The following is a 15,399-nucleotide window of genomic DNA, read 5'->3' on the forward strand; positions in this document are numbered from 1 at the left end:
TTTAAAAATTTTTCCTGCTTCGTTCCCATCCTCACATTTCCAGCCTTTCTGTCAATTTCACTACATACACGAGAGACTCAAAAACACAAGTCTGTAAAACTAGGGCTTGTGGTGAAGTTTTCCCCAGTTTTCAAAAAATGAAAAAAAGGGGACAGCAATAAGTCTGAATTTGACCAAATTTATTGTAAATTATTCCAGATTGAAGGACTGTTTATTATTCTTAAAAATACATGTTACACACACACACACACACATATTACGTTTTGGGAATTAGTTTTTCATTCTTTTAAGGAATAATAATGTCAGAAGAGGTGAGGCACTTTTCTCAAGTTTTAAAACTGGAAGGATGAGTTAGTGTTCCAGAGAGAGACACACACAAGATAAGCAGTAGGAAAGAATGGAGAGTTCAAAAAGGAGGTAAATGCTGCATAAGGAGGCAGGGGAAAGTTCAGCCAGGGTGCTTGCCAGGCAGAAGTGTTAACCTCTAGAATAGAGGAACGAAGAGAACTTTCTGGGAAGGGGACAGACGTGTTTGGAATTTTACAAAGACCACCTGAGCAGCAGTGTGGAAAGACAGACTGAAGAGAGTGATATTTGAAACTGGGGCCCAAAAGCTTGTGCAATGGTCAAGACAAAGATTGAAAACTTCAACAGCAGGGGGAGGAGGAGTTTTGAGACAGTATTCTAAAGCTTAAATCAGTTAATATGTATAAAGTGCCTAGGTCACTACAATATGACCCATACATAGAAACTCAAGTCAGTACCTTTCTGTTCACTTTGTTTTCCTTATACCTAGGAATACCATCTGGATATGGTATAAAATAGCCATATCTTTCATTAGCCATAAATACCTGAGAACCCAAGGTTTCAGTTTAACATGTTTCCTCTCCATACAACCAAAAAGGCAAAATAAAATAACTGGTGTTTGTGCCCACCTTCATGAAAACTAATTATCCAAATCCAAACTACAGTCATGTTATGACATGACTAAAGTCATAACCAAACCAGGGAAAATTTAAGAAGTCTTCAAGGCAGAGCATAAAAAGATCTGGGCACAGTAGGTGCTCAATAAATACTTCATGACTGAGGATAAATTACTCTCATGAAATATCACATAAAGCAAAACAGCAAGGAGAGGCTCGGGCGAAGTCCAAGTTCACCTACTACAAGAGTCCCCAGGAACATACAAGTATGCTTGGCCTACTACCACTCTCTTTAGAGGTGGTAACCTTGATGATGAACATGTTAAGAGCACTCAACCTCTCTAATAAGTACAAGCATATAAAAGCTAAAAATGGAAGGAAACTCATCTCCTTACGACACCAAACAACTGTGCTTATAGCTGCTGTTAGCCTGTTAACACAAACATTCACCAGGGGAAAAGGAGAATCACAACATTCTGCTGATCACTGTCTGATGACTAGTATCTTGTCAGTCAATGAGGAGAAGAAACCAGTTCCTTTGGGCAAAAATTGTTCATATCTAATAAGGCTTCAAAAAATCTAAGAAGGTTGAAGTAGATAGAATAAGGATATTGGAAAGGTTAGGTAACAGCTGTCAGACTTCACTTCTATAACAGCAGGCACATCTGCTTCAACGTCTGCTGGGAACAGTAACTCTACATATGTACTGGAAAGTGCTTCATGTGGGCCTCAGAAGGTGAGGTGATAACTGCCCTTTAAAGGAAAGAGAGCCAGAATTGATATCCCTCCCCAGTTTTCGATGAGCAGGGGCTTACCACCAGTCCCCATACCTCAGCAATATCTTTGTTGAATTAAACAAGGAAATTACTGTATAGTAATTACATGTACATTACTATACTGCCCCAATGGGTCTCTTTCCTATTTAGCGAAAGCAGAAACTCTGAAGTCAAAAAGAGGAAGATAATGCCTCATCTGCTAGACAGTTCTAGTCCTCCGCATTTCCACAGCAAGTAAATATTATATAGCAGTTGAAAAAGTCAGCGAACATGTTCACTGGCACTCCTCGGAGGTAGGGCAGACACTGCCCCTCCAAGCTACACAAATGGTCAGAAGCCCCACTGTGCACAACCCACGATCATACCTGGTTTGCATAGGAGCAGTGGTCCAGGGGGCGTTTTAGTTACATTTTCTAACTTCCATACAACCTTAAGGACCTTATAGGCTGACTGAATTACGACTCTTGTCAAATTAAAAATCAGTACTTGGTACGGTAGCCAATTAAGTTCTATTTTCAGCAAACTAACAACCCATATCTGCCCCAAAGGATTGTAACCTATGACAGAATGAGGTTTAAATAGAAAAATAAGCATCTTTAAACAGCTCGGAGAGCTTAACCTCAAAGGAGCTGCATATCTCACCTGAAGACCAATACCATATCAGAATGCAGGCACTAGAGTGCAGGCCCATGTCAGGATGCAGGGTCCTAGTATTGGTTTTCAAACTCATACACATGTGTCACAAAAACTACTACTCTGATTAAGATCCTTCTAAATTAACTTCTCTTTTCCCCCTGGAAAACAATCAGACCCCAATGGTAATCATTCTCAACAACCATAAAGGAGGTGAGTGTGTTTAAATTAGTCTCCCTGGCCTGGGAAAGGCAATCAAGAAACAACAGGAGGGCTTCCCTGGTGGTGCAGTGGTTGAGAGTCCGCCTGCCAATGCAGGGGACACGGGTTCGTGCCCCGGTCCAGGAAGATCCCACATGCCGCAGAGCGGCTAGGCCCAGTGAGCCATGGCCGCTGAGCCTGCGTGTCCGGAGCCTCTGCTCCACAATGGGAGAAGCCACAACAGTGAGAGGCCCGCGTACCGCAAAAAAAAAAAAAAAAAAGAAACAACAGGAAATCAGACAGGTAAATAAGGTATTGACTGTTACTTAGGATCCTGCCAGGCAGGGCATGAAACTATTCTCTGCCTCCTTGACAAAAGATGTGCGGCCTTGAGGAGACACAGATATCATAGCTTGATCACAAAGATACCTGAAAGAAACTGGTAAGAGTTTTGTGGGAACTTGTCTTAAGTGGAAATGGGAATCTGGACTTGGCTCTGCAAATAATTCTCTAATTTCAGTATCTTGGGTTTCCCCTCTATGAAATGGTTATTGTGAATAATCCTGGTAATTATCATCACGTATTTTATAAGATTACAAATCTAAACATACTTTGAATATTTTCATAATTATTAGAATGACATTTCATTATGATTCTTTTTTTTTTTTTGCGATACGCGGGCCTCTCACCGTTACGGCCTCTCCCGTTGCGGAGCACAGGCTCCGGACGTGCAGGCCCAGCGGCCATGGCCCACGGGCCCAGCCGCTCCGCGGCACGCGGGATCCTCCCGGACCGGGGCACGAACCCACGTCCCCCGCATCGGCAGGCGGACCCTCAACCACTGCGCCACCAGGGAAGCCCTCATTATGATTTCTTTTACTTTAATTATTAGTAAGAGAAAGGAAAGCGCTATCTAATATATAAGCATCTGGCTAATTTGCTCTATGGCTAGCCAAAAGTCATTCCTGGGATAAACAGAAGGACTTATAAGTCAAATCATGAAACAAGGTTCCGACTCCGATTTCTATTCCAAATGAAAACTTCAGAAGAACAAAAGTTTTCTTCCTTTCTTAATTCCTATGGAACCACAAATGCTGCTATTCCTTCTGCCCCAGCAACTTGGTATAACTGGAATGAGTTACAATTAAAAAGGAAATTAAATATCATAGGCAGTAATAAACCAGCTTCCATTTTTCTTGATGTATAGTTCAATTATATTAATTAGTATAATGAAGGAGGAAGAAGGCAGAATCATTGCCACATGGTATAAGCAAGTTTCATTAAGAACCACCTACCTCACTTATGAGGAATGTATAGAAATGTAAGTGCAGAAGCACTGTTTCTATGGGGACCTAATCAGTCTAATCATTTTCACGAATTATAAGCCATAGAATCACAGGGCCTGTGGGTTGGAAGGGAACTTAAAAGTGTACCTCTAGCCTCCTATGCACTGTCAAATCCCCTCCACAATATTCCTACCATCTGGTTATTCAGCTCATGTGTCAAGGCCTTCAATGAAACGAAACTAACTTCCTGGGACAGCCCACTCTCTCTCTCACTGAACACCTTTCTTAGAAAGTTCTTTTTTCATATTAAGCTAAAATGTTTCCCTGTAATTGGTTCTAGTTTTACTCCTTAATGTCCAACTCACTGCTGTTCTGGCAAAATCTTCCGTGGGTGGGACTATCCCCTCTAGCACTTTTGGCCCCCTACCCAGTAAAAGTGTCCCCCAGTGATGCACACCAAGGCAATGTGTGTACACATTTCCAACTTCCCACCATTAATAACCACCGTAAAAGTATTACAGAAAGGAACTCTGGAAATTTAGGCCACATCATGGGACTTTAGAAGTTTGGCCCTTTTCGCCAGGAAATGGGGAGCTTTTTAAAAAGTTGAGGATAAGGAGAGTGACAGAATCAGAGGTATGTTTCAGGAAGATTAACATAGCAGCCATATATAGAACTGGATTAGAGGGGGGACAACTGGAGAGAAGGAGGCCAGGTAGGAGGCCATTACAGTGGTAGAGGAAAGATGTAATTAGGACCAGAACTACTCACAAGGTGTTCTGGTCAACAGCACACTGTCCAAACCAATTTTAAATGACTCCAATCACCATGTAGCCCTAGTCTTCATGATGTATGCTACCGTAATGCGTCACTACCATGCAAGTCAGAGAACAGTCTTCATGTGCTGCAACAATCCCCCCCATGGTGTGAAGCTAAGGGTTTTTTGCATAGACTATTTAATATGCAAGTATGCAGGTGGGTACCCTGCCTTATTACATATGGGCTAATTAGGAAGCACATTATTTGTAAGGCATTAGCATAACAAATCAACTTAAAATGACACTTGAGAATAGGCCATTCAAAGTGAAAGCCAAGATTATAAATCTAAGTCTTTCAACAGGGAAAAAAACCCACCTGACCTAAGGGAAGCAGGCAGCTCTCAGCTAGATGGATGTGCAAAATGAAGTCAGGCACCTTATTTGGGGATCCAAAGTGAGCCGGAGCTACTAAATAAGCTTGACTGACAAGAACGATTACTAACTACATAATATTTGAATATATAATACATAAGGCACGATATGAGTCCCATTTAATATTCACAAAGACTAAGATTTCAACAGTATCATCATTTTACAGATGAGGAAACCAGAGCTCCAAGGTCCTAAATAACTCACCCAAGGTTAGTCATTACCAAGTCACAGACTTGAAAAAGACTTGAAACCCAGGTCACTCTGACTGCAAACTGTCCTCTTGCTATAGCACTCGATTCAGAAATTACTTTAACAAGATAACAAGAACAAGGCAAACGATCTGAAGACACACGTAAAAGGGACTGTCAAGAGGGTGGACAAACATGACCAGTTTGGGTCAAGAAACCCAACACGGAAGGTAAGGGGCAGAGTATAACATCAAGGGCAAACTACTGAGAAAGGCCGACAGAGCTACAAGGCTGAGCAAGAAAGGCTACAAGCAAAGGAAGGTATCAATATCTTTGTTCAGCAAGGTCTTTGGGGTACAGACAGTGGACAACAAAAACAGTCTTTCTTCTCTCGTGAAACATAGGAAGGCTCATCACGTGTTCTGCAATAGCCAAAAATGTCTATCATATGGCAGAAAAATTTCAAAAGTCAACCAATTTTCTTCTGTAAGCTGACAAATATATTGGGCTTTCCCTTTCACCACCTTGAAATACATTCTACTCTGGAGTATACCGTGGTTATGCCTTTTTGAAGTCAAAAAACGTTAATACCCAATATCATCATCCAGTATGGCAGCTATACTTTTCTTACTGCCCATTCCTGTCAGTGTCCCCAAGCATGGACACCCAAACTTGCTCTTCCAAGTATCCTAGTCAGCAGGTAGAGTACAGACACCCAAGTCTGTGTTACAGGCTAAAAGAATATCAATTCCAAAGCGGTTTCCTCTGCCAAACCCTCCCCTAGGTCAATCAAACTTCACCAGCTCTTCCTTAGAGCTCTTCAGCATTTATTTCTACTAACTACACGATGGTATTTTGCATATAATGTTAAAGTATCATTCTAACAATATGGTTTTTCCCTAAGTTCAATCCCCCTTCTGCCACATGAAGGCCGTACTTCCTCTTTATAGGGGAGTGTTTCCACTTGTTATTGGCAGGTGTTGAGAGGGTAACGAGGAGGTGTAGTGACGGCCTTGATTCTAAAAGAAAGCTGCAATGACTGGGACTTTCGTCTTAACAAGCTGGGTCACTGGATATAACATCTTAAGAGTCACAAAATTCACTATTTGTGAACAAGGATAAGAAGGGGCCTACCGGCTAAAAATCAGGAGGTGAGCATGTGGAAGACTACAGAAGAAATGTATCCAAATTCAAGGTTGACAAAAGAATAAGAATGTGCTTTGCCTGAAGCCACAAATCCCAAAGGATAAAGGGCAGGCACATTCTTAAAACTCATCTGCCCCTGAGCAGACATAGCTGTTCTGAGCTAAAGTAAAACAGAGCCGTGTTCGAATAAGCACCAGTGTGGAAGTGACTGCCACCCCAGCATCCTCCTTCTGTGGTCTGGCCATAAACGTCTTGAACCCTTGATTTTAAGAAATACCTACTGTTTCAGACTCCCACTGCACTTAGATGTCTAAATGGCACAGTGACACATTCTCTCCCCTTAATTTCCTCACTACACCCATATATACAAGTAATACTACTTTCACACATTTTACTTAACCCTTATAATTATAGGCCTTTGCTACATTATGCCCAAGAAAATGAAGACTAGGAGGATAATATGCCCTGGGTCATAGGAATATCTTATAAGAAGATTCTTATTTTGCCCAGGAAACCACATACTGCATAGTCTGACCTCCAGGACACAAAACTTCAAACACACTCCACATCTTCTGTTTAAACATTACTGCCCCATATATTTCCCATCTTTTTAAAAACCACCACCACCGCCACTGAATCTTACATTAAACAAGAAATGTAAATTGTTTGTTTCCACAGATTATCAAAGTTGGCACATAAAAATCATGAGGAAAACTGGCAGATTCATTTATTTGGGCCATTTCAAAAGTTACCCCTTGCTTTTGAAGATCAACCCAAATAAATGAATTTTTCAGATTCCATTAACTTTTGCCCTAAAACAACGGAACAGGGGCCAACGAGATGACGATTTTATGACAGTTTGACCAAAAGATAAAATGGTCAATATAAATTCATGGGCTGATTAGAAAGCAGAGTTAGAAATACCTGTTCGTTATATAGACCAGTAAATTTCTATTAAGATGATACAGAATGGGACTTCCCTGGTGGCGCAGTGGTTGAGAATCTGCCTGCCAATACATGGGACATGCGTCCAATCCCTGGGCCAGGAAGATCCCACATGCTGCAGAGCAACTAAGCCCGAGAGCCACAACTACTGAGCCCACGTGCTTCAACTACTGAAGCCCACGCACCTAGAGCCCGTGCTCCACAACAAGAGAAGCCACTGCAATGAGAAGCCCGCGCACCACAATGAAGAGTAGCCCCCGCTCGCCACAACTAGAGAAAGCCCACGCACAGCAACGAAGACCCAACGCAGCCAAAAATAAAAAAACAAAAGTTGAGTCCTTTAATAAAAAATATACAGATTATAATCCTAACAACGTTCAGTTTCCTACAAAAAATATTTGTATTCTACAAAAAAAATATTTGTATTCTAGTTTCAAAGGAAAAGTGAACCAGTATGGGAACACTTGTATTGCATCACTCAAGGCTTACACAGGGTATCAGTGGCATCTTGTTCATACTCGAAGGTCAGTACACTAAGTAGAGATCTTCCTGCCTACTGTCCTGTGCTCTGTGATTTTTTTAAAACTGTTTTTCACCTTGAACAAATGTACAGTTTTCTAGCTGTTGATCCTTCTTTAATTTTTGTAATTCTACACTGCAGTCGAGACTCAAACTGGGGTATAACATGAGAATAAATTTATTTTTACTCTTCAAACTTTAGTAAGCCCCACTCCTTAGCAGCATTATCCCGGGAAAATTTAATCAAACTATCTGTGCCTCAGTTTCCTCATCTATAACCGGGGAGCATAAATCCCTTCAGTCACATACTGTTACGAGGATTAGATCTACAGCAACTATCAAGGACTTAGAAGCAGCATTTAGCACAGTGGGAGCCATCAACAAATATCTGTTACTGCCATTCAAACCTAAGCCACTCGAGAGTTCCAAGTAGCAGCAGCTAGCAACTCGAGGAAACGTGCACACACCTTCTAACAATGGAACCAACGCTCAGGGCCATTCCAGCCGGAACTTTCACACCTCATGGAGGGCCCACCAATGTCCATGTTAAAGCCAATTTGTACTTCAGGTATGATTAATCTTCTGCACTAAAAAACAACACGAGTGTTTTCTCACCAAGAAGTTCTTGAAGTTCGATAGGCTTCCAGAACATCTGTACGACTGTTTCAAAGCAGCAGCTTGCAGAATGAAAAACCAGGGTTTCAACAGCTTTAAAAGTATGGTTTGAGTCGAGGGACAGAAGCCTAGGAGACAACGCAGAGCCGGGCAGCGCGGGGAGTGCTGAGGGCAGGCAGAAGCACAGGACCGCCAGCAAGTTCTCCGGAAACCACTGGAGCCGGGTCACCGCGGCCAGCGGCTCCACCCTAGAGATGGAGTTCAAACGCAGCCGCTGCTGGCTCAGCCTCTTCTGCGACCCACCGGAGGACACAGTCGCAAAGAACGCTACACCATGAGACCCGGATGAGGGAAGGGGCCCGCCAGCTGCCGGTGGCCTGCTCCCAGCCAGAGCGTGCTGGTGTGCAATAGCCGCACCCCCGGCTACACGGGCGAGCTGCAGTGGCGCGAGGACACGCAGGTGCCGAGGAAGACAGGCCAGTGGCCTCCTGATGGCGGGCCACCTGCTGAGCACTCCCCCTGCCGCAGCCAGGTCTGCATTTCTGACCTCCAGATTCCACTCATGTGGAAGGACACAGAAGATTTCAAGAACGAAGGCGATCTGCACCGTCGGGCTGTGTTCTTGCTGCTGCAGATCGGGGAATGCACTCAGGACACGGAGATGATCCTGGTGGACAGGACCCTCACAGCCATCCCCTTTCACAACAAGGTGCTCTTTGCCGAGGCAGGGCCAGACTCTGAACTGCGGCTGGAGCTATATGGGGCCTGCATGGAAGAGGAGGGGGCCCTGGCTGAAGCCCCCAAGAGGCTTGCCACCGAGCTCAGCAGCTCCCTGGGCTGCTCCTCAGGGAGGCGTGTGCGGGTGTCGCTGGAGACAGCTAGGGGCTCGGGAAGCAGTCCCATCTTGCTCCCCACCCCAGCTGGTGGTGGTCGTTACCACCTCTTGGCTCATACCACTCTCACCCTGGCAGCAGTGCAAGACGGACTCCACACACATGACCTCACCCTCACCAGTCATGAGGAGAACCCCGCCTGGCTGCCCCTTGATGGCAGCGTGTGTTGCCGTCTGGTGGCTCAGCCCTTCCGCATGACTCAGCCTACTGCAAGTGGCACCCACAGAGCGCAGCAAGCTGGGGAGCTGCAGGACTGGGTGCGAGCGCATGGAGTCCTGAGAGGCACAAACAGCTTCTGTCACCGTCAACCTGAAGACACAGACACTGGGGAGGAGCCGCTGTTTACTGTTGTGATCAACAAGGAGCCTCAAGTCGGGGCAGGTGGACCAGGCAGTGGGCTGGCTCTTCACCCTGAGCATCAGTAACCAGTATGGGGAGGATGAGGTGACACACACCCTTCAGGCAGAGAGTCGGGGAGCCCTGCAGAGCTGGACAGAAGCTCTGTGGCAGCTTTTCTTTGACATGAGCCAGTGGAAGCAGTGCCGTGATGAGATAATGAAAATTGAAACCCCCGCTCCCCGGAAACCACTCCAAGTACTGGCCAATCAGGGTTCCTGGTACCATGAGATGGTGACAGGTGATGCTCAGGGCTGAATAGGTCTGGGGCCTAAGCTCTGACTAGCCTCCTCCCCTCAATCCCTTCCTGGTGCCACAGCTATTGAGCCGCTGGATGACATCACAGCGGTGATAGACAGCCTGGCCCAGCTGGAGGGCACGAGGCTGGAGACGCCCCCAGCCTGCCCTGCCTGGCCCCTGCTCGCCTGCTTCAGTGGCCTCAACCCCAGCCCTGACCCATTCCCTGCTCTGGAGGAGATGCCGAACGGTCTCCCTGGATGCTGTCCCCGAGACCACTCCCCTGGGGCTTCTCGCTCGGTTGCCCCTCTCCCCCCGAAGCGGTTCCCACAGTCCAGAGGCCTCTGCAGCAAAGGCCCACCCCACACTTGGCTCCAGTCACCAGTGTAAGATGGTGTGCTGGCAACAGGGTCTGGCCAGAAGAAGAGGTGGTCTGTGTGCAGCTGGGCTCTGGATTCGGTGCTGTTTGTAGCAGGTTGGCCAGCTTGGCCTCCCCTTCCTCTACTGGACTGGGGGATAGGCTGGGGAGGGGGAGCAGAAGCCCCTTTTAAGCTGTGGTTGCCATGGTGCTGAGGGACTCTTTCCCAGGGCTGGCTGGGACCCCCTAAACCCTTCCTCGGAGAAAACTGGAACCAGCACTGCCCTACCTCCCTGCACTAACCAGCTTTGAGGATGGCACTGAAGAGCCCTGGGAGGGAACGCACCTCCCTTGTGACTCCCACATTGACCATTAAAGTTATTTAACATCAAAAAAAAAAAAAAAGTATGGTTTGAGTTGGGCTGGAATGAGTTGGCACACCAATCACTCCTCTGTCAGAAGAGTTGGTTTCTAAAAAGCACTTTGGTTAGTTCACCAAGGCACTGGTGCCAATAAACTTCCCGTTGTATCTCATAATAAAGCATTAAACAAATAAATGGGGCATAGGATGGAGAAAGATTTACGATTTAAGCCCACCCGAGGAGACAATTTATGAAATAAAATGATCAACGTTCTAGAATTAAAAAGTAGTTTTACAAAATAAAATGTATTGAAAAATATCTAAATATAGAAAAATAAACAAATAGTAAAAAAAAAAAAAAAAAATCTGAAAGTCATGCAAGAAGATACACTTATAGAGCCAATAAACTAATTCTACTTTTAAAGTAATCGAAGATGAATGGTTTACATGAAGGGAAATCAAATGTAAATTACGTGAAAAACACATTCTTACTAGTAATCTTTTATGCAGATGAAAACAACTCTAAAGTCCAGTTAATCTAGGAAAACAAAAATACTGACGAAACAAAAACTCGATTAGATGTAGGAAAGTTTAAGTATTTATGTGGTACAGTCTAAAAATTCGCTTATATACCTTTAACCTATTAACTCACTTTGTGGATATAGTTCTAAAATAAATAATCCTAAATAGGAAAAAAAAGTACATGTTTAATGCTATTAAGAAAAAAAGAAATCTAGAACATGGACATAACTAGAAAATAGTATATTTGCTTAATGGAATATATGTGTGTTTAAAATTAAAAGTGCCATAATTCAAGAAAAATGTGCAACTTCCATTTCCAACAAAGATGAAACAAGGACCAAATCCACTGTCCTGCATAAAATCAAAAAAACCAAACATTTTGAAACATGGTTTTCAGTAAGATAGGTAACAGGCAACAGAGAACAGTGATCCCTAAGAGACAGGACACAAATGAGCCCTAACTGCTTACTGCCTAGAGTTTCTAGTGGGAATGGACAAGGGTTTGGGGGAGACCAAGCCTGCTAGAGCTCTTGGCACAAAGGACCAGGGTGGAGAGAGCAGCACAGAGAGATGACTTCTGAGATCCGCACAGGGCCTCTCTTGAGCACAGTACTGATCAGCCCAGGAGTGTGCTTCCACCTGAGGCCAGGGGAAGAACCATGGGAAAGCATTAGAAGCAACCGTGCCTACCATCACCATAATGACCCAACCATTTTACTCCAGGGTATTTATCCAGGAGACAAGAAAATATATATCCACACAAAAACTTGTACACAAATGTTCATCAAAGCTTTATATATAGAGCCAAAAATTGGAGGCAACTGGAAACAGCCCAAATGACCACCAGAGGTAAATGGATGGCTAAACCACAGTATATCCATACAGTGGAATACTACTCAGCAACAGAAAGGATGAACTATTGACACAGACCACAACACAGATGAATCTCAGATAATTAGACTGAGTGAAGAAAGCCAGATTAACAAGAGTAGAGACTGTAATGATTTCATTTATATAAGCTCTAGAAAATGAAACTAATCTATCATGAGAGAAAGTAGATCAATGGCTTGGGGGTACATGGGAAGGGATAGAATGGGGCACAAGGAAACTCTGGGTGGTAATGAGTATGTTCACTATCTTGACTGTAGTGATGGTTTCATGGATATATATATATATACATTTCTCAAAGCTTTCCAAATTGCACACTTTAAAAATGTGCAGTTTTCCTGCATATCCATTATGCCCCAATAAAGCTGTTTGTAAAAATAGACAAAACGTTGGGATTTCCCTGGTGGTGCAGTGGTTAAGAACCCGCCTGCCAACGCAGGGGACACGGGTTCGAGCCCTGGTCCAGGAAGATCCCACATGCTGCGGAGCAACTAAGCCCATGCGCCACACTACTGAGCCTGTGCTCTAGAGCCTGCGAGCCACAACTACTGAGCCCACATGCTACAACTACTGAAGCCCGCATGCCCTAGAGCCCATGCTCCTCAACGAGAGGCCACCACAATGAGAAGCCCGTGCACCACAAGGAAGGGTAGCCCCACTCACCTCAACTAGAGAAAGCCCACGCGCAGCAATGAAGACCCAATGCAGCAAAAAATAAATTAATTTTTAAAAATAGACAAAACGTGGTTTCATGAACAGTTATAAATATCAGAATATAAACTAACACGTATACACTGGCCACCATCATATGATTAGAGAGATATACATAAATGAAGTTTGTTAAGGTCTTTGGAGTTTTTACTTTTGTAAAAATTTACACCCACTGAGTTTATCTAAACGGCCATTCTTATTTTCTAGAAACAAGAGCTGGGAGACAGTTTGCCCATGATCATACGAAAAGGTCACACAAAAGAAACAGACCACACAACTCATAAGATGCCAATCTCTGTTCTACATTACATTCGTACACACTTATAGAATAACAAGATTATTGGGAAAGAGACAGATAGCTCCTTCAGAAGAGTTGTAAACCAGGGAAACTAGAGCAATTTCAATAGGGTACCCAGGTGTTCCCAGCGGTGAAGCATGAAAGGAAACCCTGTACACAGGTGGGACGACAATGTGTGGAAATTAGCCCAGTCTCAGCATTCAAAGCAACCTTTCAAAAATCCAAGTTAACATGCCTTGACATACATGATGCTCACTTAAAAGCCAATTGTGTGGTTTTTGTTCAAAAAAAAGGGAAAGCCATTTTTCATCATAAGACATAAAATGTTGAAAGAAAAAGAGGGGGAGCCGCAGCTATGTATTTCCTAGGGCTACCATAAAAAATTACCAGACACTGATGGCTTGGAACAACACGAACTTACTCTCTCCCAGTTAAGAGCCCAAAGTACAAAACTCAAGAGTGTTGGCAGGGCCATGCTCCCTCTGAAGGCTCCAGGGCAGCCTCTTTCCAGCTTCTGGTGGTGGCCAGCAATCCCTGGCAATGCTCAGCTTACAGCTGCATCACTCCAATCTCTGTCTCTGTCCCAGGGCCTTCTTGCATCTGTGTGCACCTGATCCTCTCATGAGGACACCAGGCATTGGATTTAGGGCCCAGCCTCATCAGGTATGACCTCCTCCTAACTGATTATCTGGAAGTAAGGTCTTCACAGATCTAATGTCATAGTCATAGGTTCTTAGTGTTACAACTTTAACATATCTTTTGGGGGGGTTCACAACTCAACCCACAATAGGGGGACAAATACCTAACATAGTAAAATTCTCTTCAAGGAGACAATAACAAAGGACAGTAAGATTTCAGTTAATGTATCAAGTAATGTTTTCACTTCTAAATAAACAACTGTGCCCATTTCACACTGAATCAGAACACCTCAAAATGGCTAACAAAATGCAAAAATTGGTTTCCTTTTCTTTTTCCAATTTGAAAATTATATTTGCAACAAACATCCCTGACCCATAACTCCCTCTGATTAATAATATTTTCATTAAAAAATATACTGCTTGAATTTGGGGGGCTGAGACTTTTTTTTTTTAAACAACCAGAAAGGAAATTTAAAAAAAAAGTTTCATTTAAGTCAGATGTTAATTTGCTTGTAAGGGGTCTTGTCCTTTCAAGCCATCATCATCATAAAGGCGTTTTATGATCTTTAATATAATGTGTATGTACTGGTACACTTAATTTACACTTACGCACAACACTATTGTTACAGTGTACACATACATTCTTATAGAGCTAAGAGTAAATGATTTAACCGCAGTTCAAACATTCTTTTCTGCTAGGTGTCTAATGTGTACCAACCATATAAGCTTAGCATAATTCAGAACATAATAAAAATTTGATTCCTATCCTCTAATTTATAAATGAAAAAAGTTTCACTGTTAAATAGTAAAATGTATTAACTGAAACTGATTAAACCCATCATATCACTAAGGAAGAAACTGAAGACTAAGATACAAGTCACCTGATATTCAAATGACCTCTCAGAGATGGACAGATGACGGAGGGTTCATTCTGCTTTCAAAGCATATGTCTCTGGTTCATATGCTTTGCTTGCCAGACAGTGCCTAGAGATGTCTCTTTAGTATATTACTTGGTAATTAAAAAGAGGAAAACTACGTGTTTCATAATCTGCTTATTGTTAGGCAGCATGTAAACAGCAGTATCAAAACTGCCCCCATACATACCTTTTTAACATTTGCCAGCATTGTGGCAGCACAGAATAGGAACTGGGGGGATAATTTTTTGATGATTTCTAATGATAAGCAAAATGTTTTAGGAGTGGATCTAGATCTGGCATAAGCAGACACCAGATCTGATACAGTCCATTTTTTCCTATCGTAAGAATTACCATCAATAATGGAAAATACCTAAAAACATTACACCATGTTTTAAAGACATACACAGAGAGGCCTCTCTAGAACTGAGGTCAAAGGCCACTACCTACAGTAAAGATTTTGCAAGCACAGGAAAATATTCTTACAGAATGGGTGAGGAAATACCAAACCTTTGTACACATGGAAAAGTATCATGCATCTGAGATACTTAAATCTAATTCTGACAAGTGAGAAAAGTCCCCTCAAGGTCTAAGTCTCTAAGATTCAAGGACACAGCTACCTCTCTTACTTTCTCTTGGTGAAGGTAAACTGCATTAAATCTAAATGAGTTTTCACTGAAATATATGCTCCGCTCCACTCCCCTCCTCTCACGTCCCTCCTGCATTGATTATATTTGTGAGACTATGCTTCCAGTGCATTT

The 15,399-nt window shown here is 43.2% G+C and overlaps 1 protein-coding gene and 1 pseudogene across 1 annotated transcript in view; one reads left to right on the plus strand and one right to left on the minus strand.

Moving 5' to 3' along the window:
• The window catches only part of SND1 (staphylococcal nuclease and tudor domain containing 1), a 418,878-nt gene that overhangs the window by 283,180 nt on the left and 120,299 nt on the right, over positions 1 to 15,399 (minus strand). The window lies entirely within an intron of this gene.
• LOC101277563 (rhotekin-like) lies at positions 8,662 to 10,339 on the plus strand (annotated as a pseudogene).

The sequence above is a fragment of the Orcinus orca genome, chromosome 9 (genome assembly GCF_937001465.1).
Source record: "Orcinus orca chromosome 9, mOrcOrc1.1, whole genome shotgun sequence".
In the NCBI taxonomy this organism is placed as follows: Eukaryota; Metazoa; Chordata; class Mammalia; order Artiodactyla; family Delphinidae; genus Orcinus; species Orcinus orca.